The sequence below is a fragment of the Sitophilus oryzae genome, unplaced genomic scaffold, assembly GCF_002938485.1.
Source record: "Sitophilus oryzae breed Bouriz unplaced genomic scaffold, Soryzae_2.0 scaffold_1500_pilon_pilon, whole genome shotgun sequence".
In the NCBI taxonomy this organism is placed as follows: Eukaryota; Metazoa; Arthropoda; class Insecta; order Coleoptera; family Curculionidae; genus Sitophilus; species Sitophilus oryzae.
In genome coordinates, this window is record NW_022146171.1 from 3,809,033 (window position 1) to 3,832,914 (window position 23,882).

The 23,882-nt window shown below is 31.9% G+C and overlaps 1 protein-coding gene across 8 annotated transcripts in view; it reads right to left on the reverse strand.

Moving 5' to 3' along the window:
- Nucleotides 1–23,882, reverse strand: part of LOC115878170 (protein retinal degeneration B) — a 62,596-nt gene that overhangs the window by 36,643 nt on the left and 2,071 nt on the right. Inside the window, exons 1-2 of one of the 8 annotated variants that reach the window (XM_030894563.1) lie at nt 12,062–12,152; nt 11,944–12,004 (exon numbers count right to left, since the gene is read on the reverse strand). The exons of 4 other annotated variants lie outside the window; for them this stretch is intronic. The gene's annotated coding sequence lies outside the window, so the exon portion shown is untranslated. Of the gene's footprint in view, nt 1–7,435; nt 7,882–11,943; nt 12,005–12,061; nt 12,153–16,124; nt 16,247–23,882 lie in introns of those variants that run through there. 3 more of the 8 variants (XM_030894564.1, XM_030894565.1, XM_030894566.1) reach the window with 3 other exon arrangements.

Below are 23,882 nucleotides of genomic sequence, written 5' to 3' on the forward strand. Positions count from 1 at the left end.
ATTTTTTTTAAAACGCTTTATTAGAAAATGAATGGCATTAAAGAACGGCTGCAACCCTAGACATTTTCCATATTTTCCAGACGATTTCAATATGTCTATTTCGATTCCACTTTAAATGATTTATTTTCGATTGTATGAAAACCCAGACGACGAATAAAACTGGAAAATGTTTCCTGTCGTAAATGGAAAAAACTGGAAAATGGTAAAAATATTTTACATGGATTGGAAATGTGATTAGGACGAAAACTAGGTTACGTCGGATTAGTTGTGACGATAGATCGTGAGAATTCCGTAAAAGCATTTCCTTCTAATGGGATTAATATTGGAATGTAAACCAAAAATTTAATGACATTTTTTTAGAAATTTAAATATTGTACAGGTTGTCCCAAATTCAAGCCTCATCAGTTACATGGATTTGATGGCAAATTTGCCTAATTTCATGCTGACGAAAATGCCACTATAAAAGTTTTAAAAGTCCGAATACTTCCGACGATTTTTGAAAAAAAAACGAATATTCGCGATTTTATTTTTATGACTATTTCAATTAGAGATGAGCAAAACTACGATTCTCTAATTGCAATTGAAACTGCGATTGCGATTTTTAAAACGGCTACGACATAACATGTGATTGTGATTTTAATATTTAAATATTGTACTAGGTACATAATCATCTGTGTATGTACCATGTACCTATGCTTAAAAGCCTTGTTTATATATAAAAGTTAAAAAAAGTTAATAAAGATCAGTTGTTTAGTTTATAAGTTTTTATAACATCTGCAACACATAGCATAGGTATTAAAACTTTATAATATGCTGCAACTGCTGCAACTACACATATCAATACTTTGTATCTGTTCTGTGTCAATACCTACTCTTTTTACGGTTCTCAGTTATCTAATTCTTTATCCAATTCTTAAAAGATCTTAAAGAACTTTTTTTAAGGTGGCTCACCTCTATAACTTTTTTGTTTTTTCAGATAAAGAAACGAGATTTGGTACGTTAGAATATGACATAAATCAGGATTGATAGACTTACTCAATTGATTTGTATTGAATTCTGTTTCAACGTAAATAACTTTAACTTTTGATTTCACCCTCGGTATATTTTTATTACCTTATTCAATAGAAAATGACACTCTGAATAGTATGACATATCATATACCAACTTTTGACATTTTCGCATATAGTTTAACTCTTTGGTTTAACTGGAAATTGTAACCATATTGTAACATGCGGTTCATAACGACAATTTGACTTAAAATACCAAATGTGTGGTACCAAATTATTCGTAAAGAAATGCTTTTTCTAAATATGCTAATGAGCCACCCTCGTTCCATTTGAACAAATTGAGATATGATTAAAAATACGATTTGGGTAACTTTTAATCGGCCAGGACAAGACACGAAAAACAATAGACAAATAAATATTCTTTCCAAGGATCCTTGATTAAAAAATTAGTGTTTTTTAAAAATCTAATGTTGCCTCAACACAGCCACTCTAGATTGAGATTTAAAGTACTATTTTTTAAGCGTAAATGTCAAAAGCTCACATATGTTGCCATTCTATTCAGAGTGTCATTTTCTATACAATTCAATACGTCAATCAATCCTAATTTATGTCATACGCTAACATACCAAATCTCGTTTTTTAATCAGAAAAAATAAAAAAGTTGTAGGGGCGAACCACTCTTGTGAAATACCCGGTATATTATGATCATGGCATAAAAAAATACCTTCTCTATAAATAAATAAAATCAAAGAAAAAATTCAATCGCAGTTTACTATAAATGCTTCAATGGACCACAAAATTACATTCTCAATAAAATCGCAACTCCTAAAAATTCAAACTCGCAGATAGAAGGTTATCACGGTCGTCGTTTACAAAACCACAACCGCAGCAAAATCGCAACTCGCAACAAAATCGCAATATTGGTTGCCTAAATTGAAACTCGCAAATAGAAGAAATCGCAGTCGCAGTTCCCTATAAAAGCCAATTTGGGAATGCGATTTTAAAATTGCTGCGATTGAATCGCAATTTGCGATTCGTTGTTCATCTCTAATTAGAATACATACCCCGCTGGCAAGCGAACCTTTAGGTCGGCGTTTACATGTATAGGAGTGAATCGTTATGGCAATCTAGTAAGTCGGAGTGAGCAAAAATACGAAGTATTTATTACATAACTACTTAATCTGACGCTATATTTCATACGCTTGGGAAAATACTCGCCTTCTGTCTTTATTCCAACTTTATTCTGTATATCTTATTTTACTAAGTGTGTTGACCGTACTTCGTACCCATGAAAACCGGCACCCAAGACCAGAACTGCCGACCCTTAGTATAACAAATAGGTTTCACCAGGGCCATGTAAGTGAAATATTAAAAATGGTTCCAGCAAAAATTTCCCAATTATGACGGGTGATGGCGCTGATCGTCAAAATTTTTGTACAGGGATTTTGCTTACCGACAATACGACGTGAGCTACGACCGGACCAGGACCAATCAGAATGATCAGTCTTTCTTGGACATTTGCCGCGGAAGTGTTGTGTTAATTTCTGTTGTGATAAGTGTGGTTGTGTTTGCAGTTTGATTTTTCGGTTTTGATATTATGTTAAAATTAATTTTGAAGTATTGTATCACCTGTTTTTATGTAATAGTACTTTTTTTAGTTCTATGATCTGATTTGTTAATGTTTGTTTAACAATGTTATACCAAAGAGGTTATACTTAATAGGTATATCAATTTGCATAGCCTAACTTTTTTATCAATAAACTTTGTAGATTTTCAGATTATTTAATTCCTTTTGTTTCCGTTTGTAATTTTATTTTTAAGACATATTATGTGATTGTTTCATATAATATGTTTTAAAAATAAAATTGCAAATAGCGAATTAAAATAAAAAGTGTATTTTACAATTCCCCCCGGCCCCGCACCCTTTTGACTAACCTGTAAATGTCAGCTTTGTCGAGAGATGGCGTTACGAAAATGGAACCGATTTATTACAAGGAACTTGGGCTTCTTTTTCGTTAGTATATTCTGTGGGTTTCACATTCTCAATGCTACTTTTTTTATTCGACAAGATGTTGTTATCAGATTTTCAAACAAAGTTTAGTGTTTGAACATCATTAACTTTTTGTTTTAAATTATACGGCACTGAATTTATTATTATGGATTTTAAGAGCTTCTAAGGTCTCAAAACCAATGATGTATTACAGTTATTTGAAAATTACATATTAATTGCATTTTCCATAAAAATCTACAGGGTGTTTCAAAAAACATGTCGCATTTATAATAACTTTTATCCTCAAAATTTCATTCGAAACGCTAAAAGTACTTGGAAGAAAATTATAATAAATCGAAAAAACATTAAGATTATATATGTTGATGTTGATATGAAAAATAAATCTTATTTTTACGTAAGGAATCTCCCCACGCGAGATGGCACATGTTTTTTGAAACGCCCTGTATATTAGAAAGAGACAGATGATAATTTTTGGTAAGATGTTAGCAGGAAATCGTTAATATAAATTTTTTGTATAAGTGAACTCTTAAAACCCACAATAAAAAATTCAAGACCGTATTTAAAAAAAAAGTTGAAGATGGCAGCTAAAAGACGAAACGTCGCGTCGGTTTGACAATCTGCTAACGAGAATGTGAAATTTATCTTGATAAATCTATTCAAATAGTCTTAATAAAATAAAAATATAAAATCCCTTAATTTAAAAAAAAAATAACCTTTTTTTCCATAGCAACTGTTAAAATTGCCATATATCTATCAAAAATAGTAGATAAAAAGTACCTACTTTAACCGCAAAGGTAGATTAAATGACACTTTAAGCAGCGAGGATAAGTTAAAAACTTTATTTCTTATCGCACGTTTTTAATTGCTTCCATTTACATATGGTATTCGTTTTCATAAGTTATTCGTGATTTAAATGGAAGTAGTTTGGATATGGCGTTTGTCGCCTCTGCCTGAATATCTGTTGGTAATTTACTTATTTCATTTTGAGCCATTTCTGGTTCCAATTCAATAAGCAATCGACACGAAAGAGAATTAAAAAATATTGACTCAAAACTGAGAACTGAAGAGAGCTTTATTTATTTGTCAAATTACATAGAAGCCAACGCCAACCCAGCACAATATTTTTTCTACTCGTAATAAATTCCTTGAAATAATAATTTCTGAATATTTTTTAAAACGTAACTCGCTATGGAAAAAAATATTGTTTTATACACGACGATAAAATTGCATATTATCGTCTCCCGAAATTAATGCAATCGCGATTTCATCGTTCGTGAGTTAATTTTTCCGGTTGACGATAAAACACCATTTTATCGTCTTGTATAAAAAATAACTATTAATGTGGCACTTTGACAAGTACCTATCAACTCTTTTTTATTTTTTTTTTATCAAATTGCCGCCATTTAATCAACCTCGTATCTAGCAAGATACGAAAAAAATCAAAAGGCAAAAAAGTTGTATTTTTTGTTGCTTAATCCGAAAAAAGTAAAAAGAAGCCAGCGGCGAGTGCCCTCCGGGACGCCACTGGATTTAATAAGTAATCAAATTAAATTTAAATTAACTCCTCTCTATCATAAATACCTCTTTCAAATTTTGACAAAATCGAGGAGAGGTTTACTACAATTTATAAAAAATCGATTTTATTTCCAAATTTTGACAACCTGTATATTAAAAAGAAAGTTTTTCTGAACCTATGTTTTTATATAAACTTTTTCTCTTAAAATCACTCAAACTAACATCTGAAGTTTGGCTACGTACTTAAATAAACACCCTATATAAACAAATGATTTACGAAACTACGTAGATTCTTTTTGATATTCCCGAGTATGTTTATAACGGGAATCTAAAAATATTATTTTTTTATTTTATGTAATCAAAAAAATTGCAGAAACACGTATTTTCGTTTATACTTAAATAAAAAAATGTGAACCCTAATTTCAGTAATTTTCAACTTAAATGGCCAATTTTATTCAGTTCTATCCTTGGTTTGTATTGAGTACACGCTGTTGTAATTGGTTAAGACTTAACTTTTATATGATTGATTGTTTTTTTTAAATTGTTTATTATCTATCCAGCATTATGTTAATATTTGTTTAATATTAATGTTTAATATTTGTTTAATATTTAATATTATTTTAATTTGGCTCAACTTTCGTTTAGCTGAAATCTGTTATATAAAAAATGACTTTATATATGCGTTCTAGAAGGCGTTAGGAGTACAAATATACAAAAATTTTCCTGCGGAAATGCGTCATTTTCATTTTTCAGACTTTAGTATAGCCGAAATCTGTTACATTAAAACTAGTCTTCGGGGTGTGTTTTAGACATTTTTCTAAACATAAAAATACAAAAAAGTGTCTGCGGAATTTTTTTTTATTTTACATAAAAAAATGCTTTGACTTTAGAATAGCCGAAATCAGTTACATGAAAAATGAACTTATATTTGTTTTATACGAGCCTTTACGAGCAAAGAAATACAAAAAAATTCCTGCGGAAATGTGTCAATGTCATTTTGTGCACTTTGTTTTTCATACATTTTTCGGTTTAGAAGCTTACGGGACCCGGGAGCGAATAGGGGTGCTGGGTGGGATAAAACATCTTTTGGGGGAATAACAGTTCTTGTAGAATAGATAATATAGGTTCTTGTAAACTATAAGTACCTCGGAATGTTGCACTTATTCTTGTTTTTTATTAAAGCTTTACGTAAATAGGGCTGATTCAAAACAAAAAATCATTGGATCATGCAGTCTTCTTTTATATTTTAATAATTAACTGTGATTTTGCAAAAATATTAGATTAGTTAGCATTTGGGTTGCTTTGGTTTGCTTTTCTTTGAGGAGGGTGTTAAGCTGTAGTTTTTATATTTTAATAATTGACTGTGACTTTGCAAAAATATTATTAGATTGGTTAGGATTTGAGTTGCTTTGTTTAGCTTTTCTTTGTGGAGGGTGTTAAGCTGTGGTTTTTATATTTTAATAATTGTGATTTTGTAAAAATAGTATTAGATTTATTATTAGATTGGTTAGCATTTTAGACACTTTTAAATGATTTTTTTTTTGGTTCAAAAGTGACAAAAAGATAATTTTTTATGTATTTATGCTTACAAAAATGGAAAATGAAAATCAAGCATTTCCGCAGGAATTTTTTTTATTTTCCTGAGTTTGTAAACGCTTCTAAAAGGCAAAAATATATTTATTTTTTATATAACTGATCTCAGCTATTCTAAAGTCTATTAAATTTCCTCAGAAAATGGATACAGTTTATTTCCGCAGGAAAGTTTTTATTTTCCTCAATTCGTGAATGCATCTAAAAGGCAAAAATATATTTATTTTTTATATAACTGATTTCAGCTATTCTAAAGTCTAATAAATTTCTCTAGAAAATGAAAACAGCTTATTTCCGCAGGAAAATTTTTGTGTTTATATGTTCAGAAAAATATTAAAAATAAAAGGCAAAATGTATTTTTTATAGCAGATTTCAGTTATTCTAAAGTGCGAAATTTGGAAATTACGCATTTTCGCAGGAAAATTTGTGTTTTCCGTTGTTCACAGTAGCTTTTTAAAGACAATTTTTTTTTCTAATAACTGATTTCAGCGAAACGAAAGTTGACCCTTTAATTTTAATATATAACGAAAATAAAGTTTTGCTTTCACAAGGCTTTAATATTATAGTGTAAATTTTTAAGATATTCAATCTTTCATATATCGCAAGGCAATATTCAAAGTTTGTTAACTAACACAATATGTTCTATCTTATTCTTAAAAATTCAGTTATAATTTTTCGGAAATGCTCGTATCCATCGAACTGTATTTTATCTCAGTTTTGTGTGGGACACTGTATAAAATCATCTTATACATAAAAAAGCGCAATTTAAAATACTACTCAATGAGTCCTAATATGTTTCTAAAAAAATACTGTATCGATGCTGCTAGATTTTTTAGTCGGCCGGCTATTTAGCTGCAGATTTGAAACCAATATAATATATTGTTATTTAGCCGCGCACATATGCAATCAGATAGTTTACCGATCGGCTCCATAAGAATGTATTTATTTCATTTTTGCAACAAAAAATTGCCGGCTAAAAATTGGCCGGCTAAAAATTGCTTGTGAGCGCGTAGCCTTAGAAAAGAATCCCCTATAAAAAAAGTATACTAAAGTATAAAAAAAAGAAAATAAATAAAATATAAAAAATAATTAAAAGATCAAAAGAAAAGGAGAAAATTTTAAAAAAATCTTAGTTCTTTGCGTATTTTATAAATTCAGCAATCTTATAACTGCACAAAAATATAAATATTTATTCCTTGAAATAGAGAAAATATAGATACATATTCATTTAAATGGGACATACTGTATCTATCTTAGATTAAGAGTATCTATCTATAAATATGTGTTTCACTTAGAAAAAAAAAGCACTTACTTCCTTTACCGGCAATAATGTTAATTTACTAATATTTTTCCTCCATATCACTGACAAATATTAGTGACATTATCTCAGAGCTTCGCTAGATGCAAAATGTTTGTAAATTAATTACATTTAACTATTGTCTAATTGATAAATTTTTTCACTATTTATTATCGATCCGGAGTTAAGTTATTGTTTATTTAATCCAGGAAAAACCAGAGAATAATAACTAACATTCGCGAGGTTACAATAATTTAGCTTTTTGTATTCCGATAAAGAACTAGGGCCAAGGGCTACGTGACGCGTTTTTTTGGAAACTGATAATGAGAAAGAATTTTCCGAACTGTGTAGGTGTCCGAACGCGACTCCTCCTCCTCCGCGAATATTATCCTATGGTTAGCATGGCCGGTGCTGCTGAGTTCGCTCCACAATGCAGAACCGGATTCAGGAGATATCTATTTCTGAAAAAAATCGGAGTATTTCTGAAATAGAGAAATCTAAAAAATAAAAAAATAAAAAATAGTGTGTGCATGTTCGAAGTGAAACTTCTTACTAACAGCTATTAAATTGAAGGATTTGAAGGACATGTTTGAAAAAATGTAGTTTGAAATGTTGAAAAAGTAATAAATTAAAAACATATTTTTTACGTGTAACAATTAGTTTTTTATGCGTAACATATAATTTTTTACACGTAAAAAATAGTTTTTTGTTTGTAACAAATAGTTTTTTAGATGTAACAAATAGGTTTTTACGCGTAACAAATAGTTTTAAACGCGTAAAATATAAAATTAATCAAATAGTTTTTACGGGTGACAAATAGTTTTGTAGACGTAATAGTTTGGTTCATTTTCACAAACTTTTATTGAAATATCAATAACACCATATTATACTCGTATTCTGTTGTTCTACACGTTACCATAGGCTGTTATTCCCACTTTTTCGATCGTTACCACTAGCCACTAGCTCGTGTGTCACGGCCTTGGATTTTTATTCCCAGCGCGCGTAAAGAAGTTTCACTTCACAAGAATCCAAACGGAAACCAACTTCTCGGTGTTTGTTTTACTTGTAAATACAGATTTGTCTAATCAACAAAAAATACTTGATTTTTCAGCGGTATATATTATACAGGGTGAGTCTTAAATAAGTGAAAATATTTTTAGGAGTAGTATATTTCAACACCAGAAATACGGTTATGAGGTTTTTTTCGCGAATGAAAAATTTTGAAAATTTGAAAAACACACAAGAAAAGCTTGTGTAACAACCATCTTGTTAGGTTTGGTATTATTAGTAGTTATTTGGCAAATACTCGTCAGCGAGTAATGGTAGTAAGCAAGTAAGTTAAAAAACATGATTTCTTGATCATATGGCAATATAGGTAGTATATTAAATTTACAAGAAAGAAAACCCCAAAAAGATACTGTGATTTTCAAAATTTAAGCAATATTTTTTTCAAACGTCACAAAAGTATTAATTTTTACGACGTGATTGACAATATATGACAATATATAAAATCATTTTAACGCCTAGGCATCTAGGCATAAACGTAAAGCACTTTTACGCCTAAGCATAAAAGTACGAAAATATATTATTAAACTGGCATAAAGTGTCAAATTCAACGAGCGTAACGAGCGTAACCGTAGTTACTCACAAGGTGTGACTTTTAAATCTTTTTATATTATTTGGAACGTTTGAAATTGTTTAAAAAATTATTTGTGGCGATTGAAAAAGAATAGCATGTTTTATTCGGAGTAAAAATGACTTTTTGTGCCTCGCCTGTACGTCGTCAAACGAACAGCTTCGCCGCAAAAAGTGTCATTTTTACTCCTAATAAAACAATATACTATTTTTTTGGAAAATTTCAGAGTAAAATAACTCGGTTATTTTGGACTTATTTGAAAAACGGTAAAGAGAAAATATGTTTCATTTCTCCAAAAAAATCCTTAATGGGTATTTCGCCATTGTACTGCAAGATATCTACAAAATCTACAAAATAAAATAGTCATTTTTTGTAACACTTCTGCGTTAAACCTAAACGGACCTAAAACCTAAACTTAAACAAGGTAAACCCTAAACCTAAACTTAAACAACAACGGACGCCGCTTGTCAGAAGTTATGTTTACAGTAATACAAATTTGTATAACAAAGAAAAAATGCTTAACGTTTCGGAAAGTTATCTCCTTCCGTCGTCGGAAGCAAAACAAATACAAAGAATAAAGAAAAAAACTATTTAAAATATTTAAATTCAACTATTCGAGAACACTTTTTAAAACAGATACGTCTACAATAAACCATTGACGTTCTGTTAAAATGACATATATACATATATTAGCTTCGTTCGCAGTGGCGTAACAACAGACTCACGGGCCTGTGTGCAAAAATTTTACCGGGCCCCCTATTACACCTACATATTTCAATGGTCTACTTATATACTATTCTGAATAATATGCACTCATATTTTAGGTTAGAAATAACATTATCAAATTAATTTTTATATAGTATTATTTATTACTGCAACACAGAATATGTTACCCAAAACATATAAAATATCAAATAAATAAAAAAATAAATAAAAACAAAACAAAAAACAACAACAAAACTAACTAAATTAAAATAAACAATGTAAATAGGAACATAAACATGTTCAAATTCTTTTTTCCTTGCTTTAGCATGGGCGAAAGTTGACACAATATTACTAATGTCTATTGAACGGGCAACTTCATTTTCTATTGAAATAATTGCCAAAGCTGATAACCGTTTTTCGCCCATAGTATTTCATCTGTTTGACAAGCTTTAATTTGGAAAAAGATTTTTCAGCCGAGGCCACAGAAACAGGTATGGTGAGAAAAATATGACACGCTGTTAAAATCTCGCTGAAACTAGAAGACGATGAAAGGTTTTTAAATAAAATAAATTCAATAATGCAATTGATTTCATATAATTTATTTCGGAAACATTGCCCGAAGGAGAGTAATTGAGAAGAAATCGTATAGGCAATATCATTGAGGTATTTAAGGTATAGAACCTGACCCATTTCACATATATCCTCATCAGAAACAGAAGGATTCTGCTTGATTCGCGATAGCATGTGATAGATATGGAAATGCGGACTGGGCCCCCCGAGGGCCCGGGCCCGTGTGCTTCGCACTCACGGCACATCGATAGTTACGCCACTGTTTGTTCGGGTTCTTGTTATTACCGATTCTGAACCGTCCTAGAATTCTGCAGCGCATGCGCAAATGAAATAATGTCTTCATATTTCCTTCTACGCATACGCATCACAGTTCTAGGACGGTTCAGAATCGGTAATAAGAGTAAGCTTATATCAAGTTAAATTTCAAAATTAACAATTACTACCTTATAACAATTACTTAATAAGGTAAAACCAAAAAGCCCCAAACTTTCTGTATGATTATTTTTAAATTTTACGTATGTTATGTTCTTTAAAATCAAAGAAGCGATTGCCATACATTACTAACATCTACAGATGCATGAGCAATACATTTATTTTTATTAGATTGAATTAAAAAAAGCCTTTTATTTTTCTTTTAGAGGTTATCGCTTCTTTCATTATAATTTTGGCGTTATTAAAATTTATTCTGTGCCCTGTATCCCATGAATGCTGACAAATCTTAGATTTGTGAAAATCTCCCTTTCTTAAATAATCTTTATGTTCTTTAATTCTAACATTTAAGGGTCTAGATGTTTCACCAATGTAAAATTTATCGCATTCACAGGAAACCAATGAATACAGAACAACAAACAATAAATGTAATATACCAAACCAAACCAAACCACATCGACATCGGTCACCGATATATTTTATTCTGTAAACTTTGTCAATGTCTCTATCTCCGCAAAAAAAGTCGCCCGCTAGATCAAAGGGATTTTGTTTGGAAATAGTCATGACTGTCTTAAGTCGATAATAAAATTAGAGCCATCTAATGTTCAAAGTGCAAAGTACTTCAAGAAGAAAATGTCGGTAGATTTATTCGGTAGAAATTTGGAAAGAACTAAAAGATAAATTGGAGAAGGCAGAGCAAGCTTCATCAGCATACAGCTGTTTCAAAAAAGATATAAAACAGCCTTGACACCAGCATATTTTTGATATTGATTATAGATACTCTGGAATAAAAATATAACCTAACATCAGAACAAATTAGTTCTGGACTAGAGTTCGTGAAAGAAAAGTATTAGCACAGCTATTAGGGTACCGGATTTCTATCATTTCACGATTTCAAAATAAATCTCTGCCATTAATGCCTAACCACAGGTTAGAAAAGCTAGAAATAACTTTTATTTACCTAATTTTTATTTCATACTCGGTTTGTTCATATAGAATATAATCGAAAAAAAAAACGGTGTCAGCGATGGCTATGAAATGGAGATCGCTGTCATTTTATACGAAAATTTATATGGAAAATCTCATCGATCGTCATTTCCCAGCCAACTGGACATCAAGGTTTATTTTTAAATCTACCTTTACTGTTATTTAATTTATATTATAATTTAATAAACATACATACCTATGTTGTAATATATTATGATTTTAATATAAACATAGTCCGTATGTAGGTATTAGTATTTCTAGTAAACATACAAAAAATTAGAATTATTTGTAAACATTATTATGGATTCTAATACCTTAAGAAGATATTGGCAAGCTGCCCAAATTAAATATGGCTTCATTTCTATACGATAATCCACACTGTTCGATACCCTTCTTAACTGTATTAAATAGAAACATTCCTAATAAATCAGATATAATATCAAACTAATAACATACATTCTTTGAGATAAAATACAATACTTATGTTGATAAGATTATTTATTAAAAAATAAAATACACACAAAAACTAAAAATAGTAGGTATTCATAAAACACTCGTTTTAATATTAACTTTATTATTATTTCGTACAGGTTTTCCATAAATAGATCCGTCCATTATTCAATACAAATCTCAGGAAAATAAGTAAATATAGAGACACACTATTATGAATAGCATTTTGTTTCTAGTCAATTGTCCAGCATTTTCTAGTTTTAACCATTGTGTAGAAATACTAATCTTCCGCAGCTGACAGCTCATGCCACCACACTGAGCAGAATAACTATTAAAATATCAGAAAAAAACACACAAAAAAATTACACAAGAAAAATTAATTTTCAAATAAATTGGATTTAGAACTACCCCATGTTCCGCAATTGACAGCTCACGTCACGCACTCATAGCTTATTTTTGTAATATCTGATGTCCACCGCAAATCAGTAACTTACTATACCGGGTGCGTCTCAAAAGTGGCTCACCTCGATAACCTTTTTATTTATTCATATAAAAAAACGAGATGTGGTATGTTAGGTAAATATCCCAACTAGCAAATATAGTTCCCAGTCCTTTTTAAAATGTCACTGCCCCTAAAGTATAGTTCCTAGACCCAATCTGCCACTTAAAATGTTACTCTATAAGGAATAGTCACTTTGAAGTATATTTCGAGAGTGACCGGTTAGTCCCTACCTACCATAAAAGTGGAAAATAAACACCCCGATTGCAATCGCAAACATGTAATTTAAAGAAGTGGTTGGAACTACCCGAATCTTCGAATATGACACCATAAAAGACCAAAAACTTTATAGTAACTTTTCAAAGTAGGGGTTACCAACAAGTGCTACCATAATGCCTCCATTAAGTTTTTGTTACTTTATAGTAACAATTTAAGTTACGGGGTAGTCGCGGCCACAACACCTAGTTACTTCTAATTTATAGTAGCATTGAAAGTAGCAAAATGGTTACTGCTACCTTCCTAGGTCACTATAAAGTAGCCGTCGCACATCCATTGCCACTAAAAAGTCACGGGGGTCAAAAACGGCTACTTTATAGTGACCGTAACTTAATATACCCTAATAAATATAATTGCGTCAGATTGCATAGTGTGCTGCTCTGTTTTAATGTTTTCTTTTACTTGCTTTTAAGCTGTATTAAAATTTTGTAAAATCCCTAAGGTGAATAAAAAGAAATTTAGAATATCTAGTACTTTCTATCGAAGAATTAAACAAAATGAATCACTGCGAGCCGATGCATCAACATCAGAAACAAAAACTACATCTTTCTATAGTCCTACTGATGAACATCATAAATCAGTTAGTGACTGAGACATTTTTGAAGCTGTTTCTGTAGATGAGTGTAGTGTTAGTTCATCTGAAACTGAATCTCAGAGGAGAACTAATTTGAGAACCAATAACAATATGAAACAAGAGCTAAAAGAGTGGGCGTTAAAATACTCTATACCTCTTGTAGCTCTGAATAATATAGAAACACTTATAATAGAAAATGCACAATAAATAAAAAATAACTTCAAAGGACAAGGCGGAACGTTATAGTGGCACCAATGGAATGTATAGTCGCCACCACCACGATCAGTGTAGCAACGCTCCAATTAAGTGGTAATTTGGTGGCGCAGGGAACATTCTTGGAAAAATCACTTTATGGTTCCAAAGAATCGTTGACCATGTAGTTCCAAAAAAGTTATTGTTTCTATAAAGTCGCCTTTGGATAGCTACAATTGTCACTTTATCAATCCGAAGATTTTAAAGGTTCAAACGGGTAGGGTTGGCCTAATATGTTATTGTTCCCGGTACTTTGTGGAAGCATATGGGACTATACAGTATTTTTCGGATTAAACGGCCATATTTTTTTCATGAATTTTTAGACGAACAGCCAAATGGCTCAAACATTATGCGTTTTTAAGCTAAATATACCTAGATTAAAGCTTTTTTCTTTAGTTATTTTGTTATTTCTGACGGTGGACTAATATTTTAAAATTTGACCCCGGTTTCAAGCAAATTATTATTATTTTTTAATTACAAACATGAGTTTTTATTGCAAATAATATAATAATTTGAAATATTTTGAGAGGCGCTCGAAAATTTTGTTATATAAACCCACTATTTTATTCAGTAAAGTTGATTGCGTTCTAGAATTTACCTAAAAAAGGCGTTAAAATCGCACGGTAAATAACAAATTAAATAACGAAAAAATAATAATGGCTTCCATAATTATTTTCCATCATGACATTTATTTTTATGAAATGTGAAATTGCATGAAGAGGTCGCTGCGAATAAAGTTCAACAGTTTAACGAAAGTTCCACATGTCGGTGGCTAACACTTGGCTGCCACGAACCCGCGACTAGGCAGTTTCGTAACGGATAAGTCGCATTCACCAGTAGGCTACTTTATAGTAACACATCATAGTAACTCTTTTAGTGGCAAAAACTACCCAAGACACTACCCGGCTACTCAAAATCTTTCCCCATTTTGGTCGCAGTTACTTAGCCGCTACGAATATACGACGTAGCCGCCGATGGTAACCGCCCACTTTGTAGTGGCTTTGATAGTGGCAGTTACGTATCTGCCACTATAAATGCTAGTTGGGATGACATAAATTAGTATTGATTGACGTATTCAATTGTTTTTGGTCACATCCTGTTACACCGAAAGTATTTTTTTTTGAAATTTTTGATTTTTAAATGACACAATCGGTATATTTTTACTTTATTTGAAAATGACACTCTGAATAGAATGACATATCATCAACTTTTGACATTTTAGCTTAAAAAAGTCTTATTTTAAATTTCAATTTAGAGAAGAAGCCTTGGAAAAATATATTTGATCGTCTAATGTTTTTCGTGTCATGTCCTGGACGGTTAAAAGATGCCCAAATCGTATTTTTAATCATATGTCAATTTTCTCAAATCGGACAAGGGTGGCTCATTAACATATATCGAAAAAGCATTTTTTTATGATTAATTTGGTAACACACACTTGGTCTTTTGAGTCAAATTGTCGTTATGAACCGCACGTTACAATTTCTATATGAGAAAATATCAAAAGATGACATATGATGTATCATCCAATTGAGATTGTCATTTTCTATCAAATAAAATAAAAAAATACCGAGGGTGTCATTTAAAAATCAAAAATTGTGGTCATTTCCGGTGAAACAGGAAGTAACCAAGAACTGTTAGTTGGATATAAAATAAATGAAGACCTCCAAAACCTAAAAAATTCTAAAATACTGCTTTTCTTCACTTTGGATAATTAAAATATTACCATACCACTTAAAAAAATGTGACGGTTGTATCAAGAAATAAACTACTGAAAACAATTATCGCGAATTTTCTAAAAAAAAATAATTTGAAAAACAAGACACTTTGAATTCCCTGACCTACAGTTTTAAATAGTTTGGATACTGTGAAAGGAAATTCGAAACAATAAGCCTACGCGTTAACCTGTAATTTTGAGTCGGCCGACTATTTAGTTGCAAAAGTGAAAGCATACATATCTATGGAGCCGATCGGCCAACTATTTGATTGCATGTGAGCCCGGCTCCGTAAGGATATATTGGTTACAAATATGCAACTAAATAATCGGCCGATTAAAAATTGCCTGTCAGCGTATAGCCTAAATCAACGCAATGCAATCAAATATTGGGCCGATCGGCACCTTAAAAATGTATTCTTTTCACTTTTGCAACTAAATAGTCGGCCGACTAAAAATTACATGTCAGTGCGTACCCTAATTCTCCTAAAAAACTCACACGAGAAAGGCAGAAAAATGCATACTTCATTTAGCAATATGTAATAATTACTTTTATTCAAATATGCGATAATTGTTTTAAGTACTGTATTTTAAAAATTCTCTAGGTTTACTTACTTTTCTAAAGTAGGAATATTTTCAAAATTAATAATCCGTAGACTACTTATGTTAAAAGCCTTTTTCGTCACAACCGAGCGAATGTTTAGTTTTAATTTTCGAAATCACGCACTACTCTCTGTTTATTGCCTGTCCATTCGCCATCTGCTAAAGATCTAAAAAGCTTTTGCCTGGTTAAACCGCAAAATAAAACAATATCCGGATGACGTGACGTCAGTTTTTTTCTTCAAACAAACTTAAAAACAGCCTTGGTTAACGTTATCTGGATGTAGCCAACAGATTTTTATATGGGCGCATTACACAATGGCATTTACATTTGTACCCCCCCCCTGGATCCCCGAAACAGTAAAAATAAAACCTATCCTCTTACATCCATCTGTAAAAAATAATCATTATTATGAAATTTTTAGGTGTTACCTTTAAAATAATAAAAAAATGTGTTTAAATTTTTTATTCATTATTACCTTGCCCCCCCTAAATTTCATTCTTCCGGCGCCCATGGATTTTTACATTGTATGATAGGCTTTAAGAGGTATAAATAATAGTTTTAAAAATACTCGTTTTTGTTTAGAAAATATACAAATTTCTATATGTAGTTTTCATGTTTCAGAGTTCATCTTTGTCCTGAAAGTGTCAAAAATGGCAAGTCTGAAACTGGGTACAGTACGTCTGTCCGTTCTGTAGCTACGGGGTATCCGTGAGAGGGGAAACGATATTCTTTTATTCATTTAAATAAACAGCAATATATTTTATACGTCGACACAACGTCGATTTGACGAGTGCGTCACCGCAAATCGCTCCGCCCATTCACTTTATTGGCTACTTGCAAATTTGTCGAATTTTTATTGATGGGACGCGTCGTCTAATTTTTTACGAAAAACATCGAGAAAATATCATTTCCCCTCTCACGGATACCCCGGAGCTACAGAACGGACAGACGTACTGTATATTTGTAATGCGAAATAAAATTCTAGTAGATTTTATACAAATAGACTTCACTTATGTGTTCCATCAGCTTTGAAAGCTACAGAAATTTAAATTTTTCTTATTAAGTAATTAGGTAGACATCTGTGGAAAGTTAATATGAAATTCAAATTTTTTGAGATTTCTGTGCCATATTGAAACCAAATATTCTCATAATTATAAATTAAAATTATAATTTAGATCAATATTATTTCTTACATAAAAAAATAATAATATATCGGTTTTAGAGCGTCTTGCGACTTGCGACGCGACGTTGTCCGATGCCGAACTTGGCACTTATTGTTAGTGATGTAAAGGGTAATATTACCGGTAATGTTGATAATATTACTTAATATTACCGCAAGATCGGTAACATTGGAAATATTGCTTTTTTTCCGCTTTACTCTTTTTCATTTGCCCAGCTCTAAAATAAGTATGTCGGCTGTAGACACTTTAAATTTACCATCGTCAACAGCCGCAATCGAAAGAACCTTTATAGTACAAGAGCTAGCAACGTCGGAAAAACAAGTATTTTAAGAAAGCTGACTCTTTAGTATATACTTTACTATGCTTTCTGGAACAGCATGCGGCCCGTCTGGCTGCCGGTAAATGTAGCCTTCCCTACTGCGCATTGAAAGAAGATCCTATATTTTTTATTAGTTCTTTAAATTCTAGTACTGAATATAAACCGAGCGAGTCTCGGAGCAACGCGTAGAGGTTCCGCCTATGAAGCGAGGAGTCAAGAATTCGAGACCGAGGTCGGGGTAAAAACTTTTTTATTTTATTTTCGTTTATATTCTGATATAATAGTAAAGTATTAAATAATTCTGGTAATTAAAAAAAAACAAATATTTAATACTTTACTATCAGAATATAAACGAAAATAAAATAAAAAAGTTTTTACTCTGACCCGGTCTCGAACTCTGAATCCTCGGTTTGTAGTCGGAAATTCTACGTGCTGCGCTATGGAGACTTGTTCGATTTATATTCAATACTAGAATTTAAGGGACTAAATAAAAAAAAATATAGGATCTTCTTCCGATGCGCAGTAGTAAACGCAACGGGTATCGGCAGCCAGATGGACCGCATGTTGTTCCAGAGAGCATAGTAAAATATATATCAAAGAGCAAGCTTTCTTAAAATACTTGCTCGAAGACGTTGATAGCTCTTAGACTTATTTCTTATTATTAATAACAAATTTCTAGAATGGTGAAGAAACTCATCAGGGCAAAGACAGGCAAAAAGCTGTAGTGGGTCTACTAACAGGACATTGTAAGCGTAAGCTAAATAGGCATCTAAAGCTAATGGGATTGACGGACGAAGCCATATGCAGGTTCTCTGAATCTGAAGAAAAACGACAGAACACATTTTTTGTTGGTGCGACAGCCTGACAGATGTGCGGTTCTCGGTAATAGGCAATGATAGGCCATTGCTAGAGAGTTACATAAGGTCTCCAAGTGGCCAGACTACGAGTTGCTAGACTTTCTGAAAAGGATAGGATTGGAGAATATAACCTAAGAACTACAATAGATCTCGAAAGGTCGCAGTGGATCATGCCGATAGCCACCTCGAAGAATTTAATTTATGGATTTGTTCATCAGCCAAGAAGAAACAGATTTACCGTGGAAAGGGCCCGAAAACTTACTTATATTGCCCATAATTATAATTTACTAAACGGAGAAGAACATCCAAGAATGACAGAAGCTGCTGAGAAAGATATGGAAGAAGAGGAAGATATCGATTGCGAAATAATAGACTTGTCTCCATTAACAAAAGAAAAACGAGATTGAGGATGATTTACCAATATTTCTCTATTACGTACTATAACATAGGCCACTCTGATTCTGACTAGTTTAAAAAACGTTCTTGTCTTTTTTTTGTAATGTTTTTACAGTTTTGAAATGAAAAAAAATATTATTTAAAAACCTGTTTTTTATAAATTATCAATGTTACCATAATATTACGTGATATTACCGGTAATATTACTGAATTATCAATCACCGGTAATTTTACATCACTACTCATTGCTTTTGTAATACCCTCCTTCCAAGTCTTTTTGGCTCCTCACGCTTTCTCCGGTTTTGAGGTACCCATTAAATAATTTTTTTTGGAAGTCTTATTCATTCTTCAGTCCGTATCATACGAGATATTTGCATTCGATACTGGTTGTTAAAGATCCTATCCTCCGTTTTTCACGTATTTTATTACTCCAAAAACAACATTACTTCAAAACTCTAAAATACCACATTCAGACACAGCTAATATGCAACAAATGGTTTTTCTAGCTTGTGTTATTCTTTTTTTTAATATCCTTGTCATATTTCCCTGTTGCAGTCAAATATGAATCCTCAGTAGTATAGTCATTGCAGGTTCTTTTTTCCAGTTGTACGCTAGACAATTCTGCAACACCGGGGTTTGGAAATAAACACTAAAAACTAACCAAATAAACCCCACCAAATTCTTTACTACACCTGATTTTGGGAAGTTAATGCCGGGACCACACCAAACTGTATAAAGCCGGCGGCACTCGCGCGACTCCTCTCGGCGTGTAGAATTCCCCGTGTTCACCATAGACAATTCACCATAGACAAGACCACACAAGATCACACAAACCATAGACAAGACCACAATGACAGCGTTGAGCAACTTTCTGTCGTCAGTGTTCTTTGCTATGTACGAGAATAATGGTCTCTTGCTTTACATTCAATTTCTGACTTAAATTTACAAAGCGTCTGATATTGATATCAATGATTCATGTCGGTTATTTCTATTTTTGTAATATTTATTTCTAGGATTCCATAAATTGACCTCTTTGTGGTAAAGCTCAATCAACAATATTACTGTGTTCGTTCCACTCCGGTTCTAAATTGTTTGAGTCTTTTCTTCCCCGTCCATTTCTCAAAAGAAACCCTCCAGCAACCTGACTCGCCTCAAGTAGGGTTGCCACCTTTTCGCAAAGTAAAAAAAGGACATTGGACTATGAAAAATGACATGGGGGGGGGGTTAAAGTGTTGATTGCGAACTACCGATTATCAATCGCTACTTCTTAAATTTTGAAAAACTCATTTTAAGATTAAAATGGTTAAGAATTATAAAAATAAAGCCTAAACTATCATTTGAAATTAAACGGGGAGTTCTAAATAATGTTGCCGATTCTAAACAATAGTATATTGTTTTATTATGAGTAATATTGATACTTTTTGTAGTGAGGCTGTCAATGACTAAAGAATTCAAGGACAAATAACACCCGAGAGCAAATTGTTACCATTGCACCAAACAGAGTCGTGACCATATTTTTTTCTTAACTTATCTAGTTGAAGGGATATTTATATTTTTGATAAATGTTTTGACTACGCCTATGGTGTAGGTGGTGGCATCATACTAATTAATTACGAAAAAAACGTATTAAAATGTTAACAAAAGGTACAAAACTAGTATAGACGTATAGCACACATCAAGTACATATAATATTAGAAAAATAATTATCGAATTCAATAAGAAAACTTAAGAAAACGCTAAAAAGGTGGAGCGGATTGTTTATTTACCTATGAAACGTAACTCCTGGCTCTTTCTTGTCACTGCTGCTTTTACATTTGAAAGCTGAACAACTAATCAGCATTGTAATAAAGTTTATACAAAGTTCACTACACACAAACTATTAAAAATTGCTAAAATTGTTGGTGACCAGCTGATGACTCATTGTTTGCCACCAAAAGAAAAGGCGTCTAAGGTCACAAATTCTGCTGCAGCCCGTATAGGGGCGTTACATGTCCTTATATTCTTAAGTCATTGGAGGCTGTATAGGGGTTTGACGACATTACAGGCGAAGCACAAATCATTTTTACCCCGAATAGAACATGCTATTTTGTTTCAAACATCACATAATTTTTTTTAAATAATTTCAAACGTTCGTTGCAGATAGTACAAAAATATTTAAAAGTTATACACTTTATGTCAGTTTAATAATATACTTTCGTACTTTTGTTTTGTTTCCATAACAAGGAGCCGTCCTTTGTCGGACCTGTAAGGCCTATTGTGTTTTTCGTACTTTTGTTGGTAACCAACCAAAAAACATTTATTAATAAGTTTTATAGTATGTTTAATTAAATTTGGACGAAAGAAATATTACTGGTTGCTGTAGATAATGTTCTCAGGAAAAATACGTAAATAAAAAGGGCATTTTAGGGCAAACAAAGTCAAAAGGACAATTTGTTCCAAAAAAAAAGGAGAGGTGGCAACCCTAGTCCCAAGCCGCAGGGTTTCCACAATTTGGGGTGGTTGTGGCATAAAGACGAAAATAGATCAATACGTACGAGTATGTACAAAATATCAAAAATACCATCTATGAATAGGTACTATTAAAAAAAAATTATTCTCTCTTCCATTTTTGTTCATAAGAAATATACAGGATTTCAAAAAACATGTGCCATCTCTCGTGGGGAGATTCCTCATGTAGAAATAAGATTTATTTTTCATATCAACATAGGTCCGATTCTGCTTTGTTTCGTATCTACAGGGTGTTAAAGTTTTAATAATCTTTCGATTTATTATAATTTTCTTCCAAGTACCTTTAGTGATTTAAATGAAATTTTGAGGGTAAAACTTACTATAAGTGCTACATATTTTAATGCTAAAAAAAGTGTCGATAAATTCATCAGGGACGTGCATATGGGTTATAAATGGAATCTTTTTCAAAAAAAGCATGTGCGCCACTGACTTTTTTCTTTTGATATCAAAATTCTGTAGGCCGTTTAATGCCAATTAAATGTTATCTCTTGATATTTTGTCCAATTCGGCCACCTTGATGAGATAAACGCAATTTTATTAATCAAAATGAATAACATTAAAATAAAAATAAAATTAATAAATTATATATTTCACCTAATTTATTATTAAATATTATTACTATTAGTCCAACATACAGCAGTTTCAAATAAAAAAGTAATGGTATTTAAGATAATTACAAAAAAACTAATTTTAAAAAGTTTTAACATCCTGTAACTCTAAAACTATGCATTTCCATACCCATGTTTATAGGAACTTTTTTCCATATTTTTTGATGAGGAATCAATGAGTACTTATTTAAAACTTTCGCAAGTGAATGATATTAACTTTTTTTAAAGGTTTTGTTTTTAGACTTGGATCAAGGCAAATTAATAAAATTGAGTTTATCTCATCAAGGAGGCTGAAATCGCCAAAATTATTGCTGATTAAAAGTTGTCTCTTAGCATTAAACTGCTTACACTATTTCGCTAACAAGAGAAAAAAAGTTAGTGGCGTACATGTTTTTTTTAGAAAAATATTCCAGAAATAACCCATATGCACGTCTCTGGTGAATATGTCGACACTTTTTTAGCTTTAAAATATGTAGCACTTATAGTAACCTTTACTGTCAAAATTTCATTCGAAACGCTAAAAGTAGATGGAAGAAAATTATAATAAATCGAAAAAATATTAAGACTTTAACACCCTGTAGATACGAAACAAAGCAGAATCGGACCTATGTTGATATGAAAAATAAATCTTATTTTTACATGAGAAATCTCCCTGCGAGAGATGGCACATGTTTTTTGAAACACCCTGTATATGCAATTTGATTTTGTAGATATCTGGTTTAGCTTGAAATTCTCGATTTTGAGGTCGATTTTAAATGGGTTTCAAATAATCCTCATATGATTTTATTACTAATTATTTTCAGACTTTTTTCAACTAAACACCTTTGTGACTAGTTCATTATTATAATAGAATTGGGTATTATGCCTCTATCAAAACATTATAAAACAAAAAATGTGAACATTATCTATTTGTAAAATATTGGGTTGGACCTAATCCACGGAAGACCAGCTTATTAGTAGCTTTTTACTGATATCCAAATTTGACTAAGATGTTACTAGTGTCTTGTATAAAAACGTTTTGTCAATCAAACCACAAAAAATTATATAAAAATCAATGCTTGGTTTTTTTGTGATCCTTTTAATAAAATAAATCCTGTCTCAATACGGCCCTGCGAATCGAGAACCACGCGGGGCGCTTATTGATCGCCCATACGCCCGGCGGTTTCGGGCTTTTCCTTACCCCACTCCACCGGAGTCCCCCCAACACCTGAGCGAGCTAGAGCGCTTCCCCCCAAAAACGTAACAGGTATCATTATACCGGCAATGTATGGGACAAGAAAGGGGAGAGGAAATGAAGGGCAAAAGGGAAGAGGAAAAAACCTAATACCTCAAGTGGAGTGTATAACGTGCACAGCGTGGCATGATATTTTAATTGGTATATATTTAGGCGAGGACAAGTCTATAAACTCTTTTTTAACGAAAGGTTAGTTCCATAGATTGGAATACTTTAGAGGGTGGTTCTTCGGATTATTTTAAATTAGCGATTAGTTTATTTATTGATTTAGGTGAAATTTTACTTTGGAATTATTTTTGCTCTCAATTGGATTAACAATATCATAAAAATAATAACCTGTTGCTGTTGCTCTCGGTTATTGGTTAAATTTGACATTTAAAGAAATCAATGGTAAAAAAAAATAGTAGTTTATTACCAATTTTAAGTTTATTTGAAATGTAAGTATCACGTAGGCAATTCTATCACGAGTACAGATCGTGAGAACCCTGTTGCTATACAGTATGTCCCCGTTTTGTCTTTACAAGAGGAATTTTTTTTTTATTTTTCGGTCTTCTAATTCAGGCTCGGCGGTCCATTTTAAGAATGTTTACTATGTCCTAAACAGACAAGAAAATGTAATTTTCAGCACTTTTTAGACTTACTAAATTGAATTAAGGATGATAATAA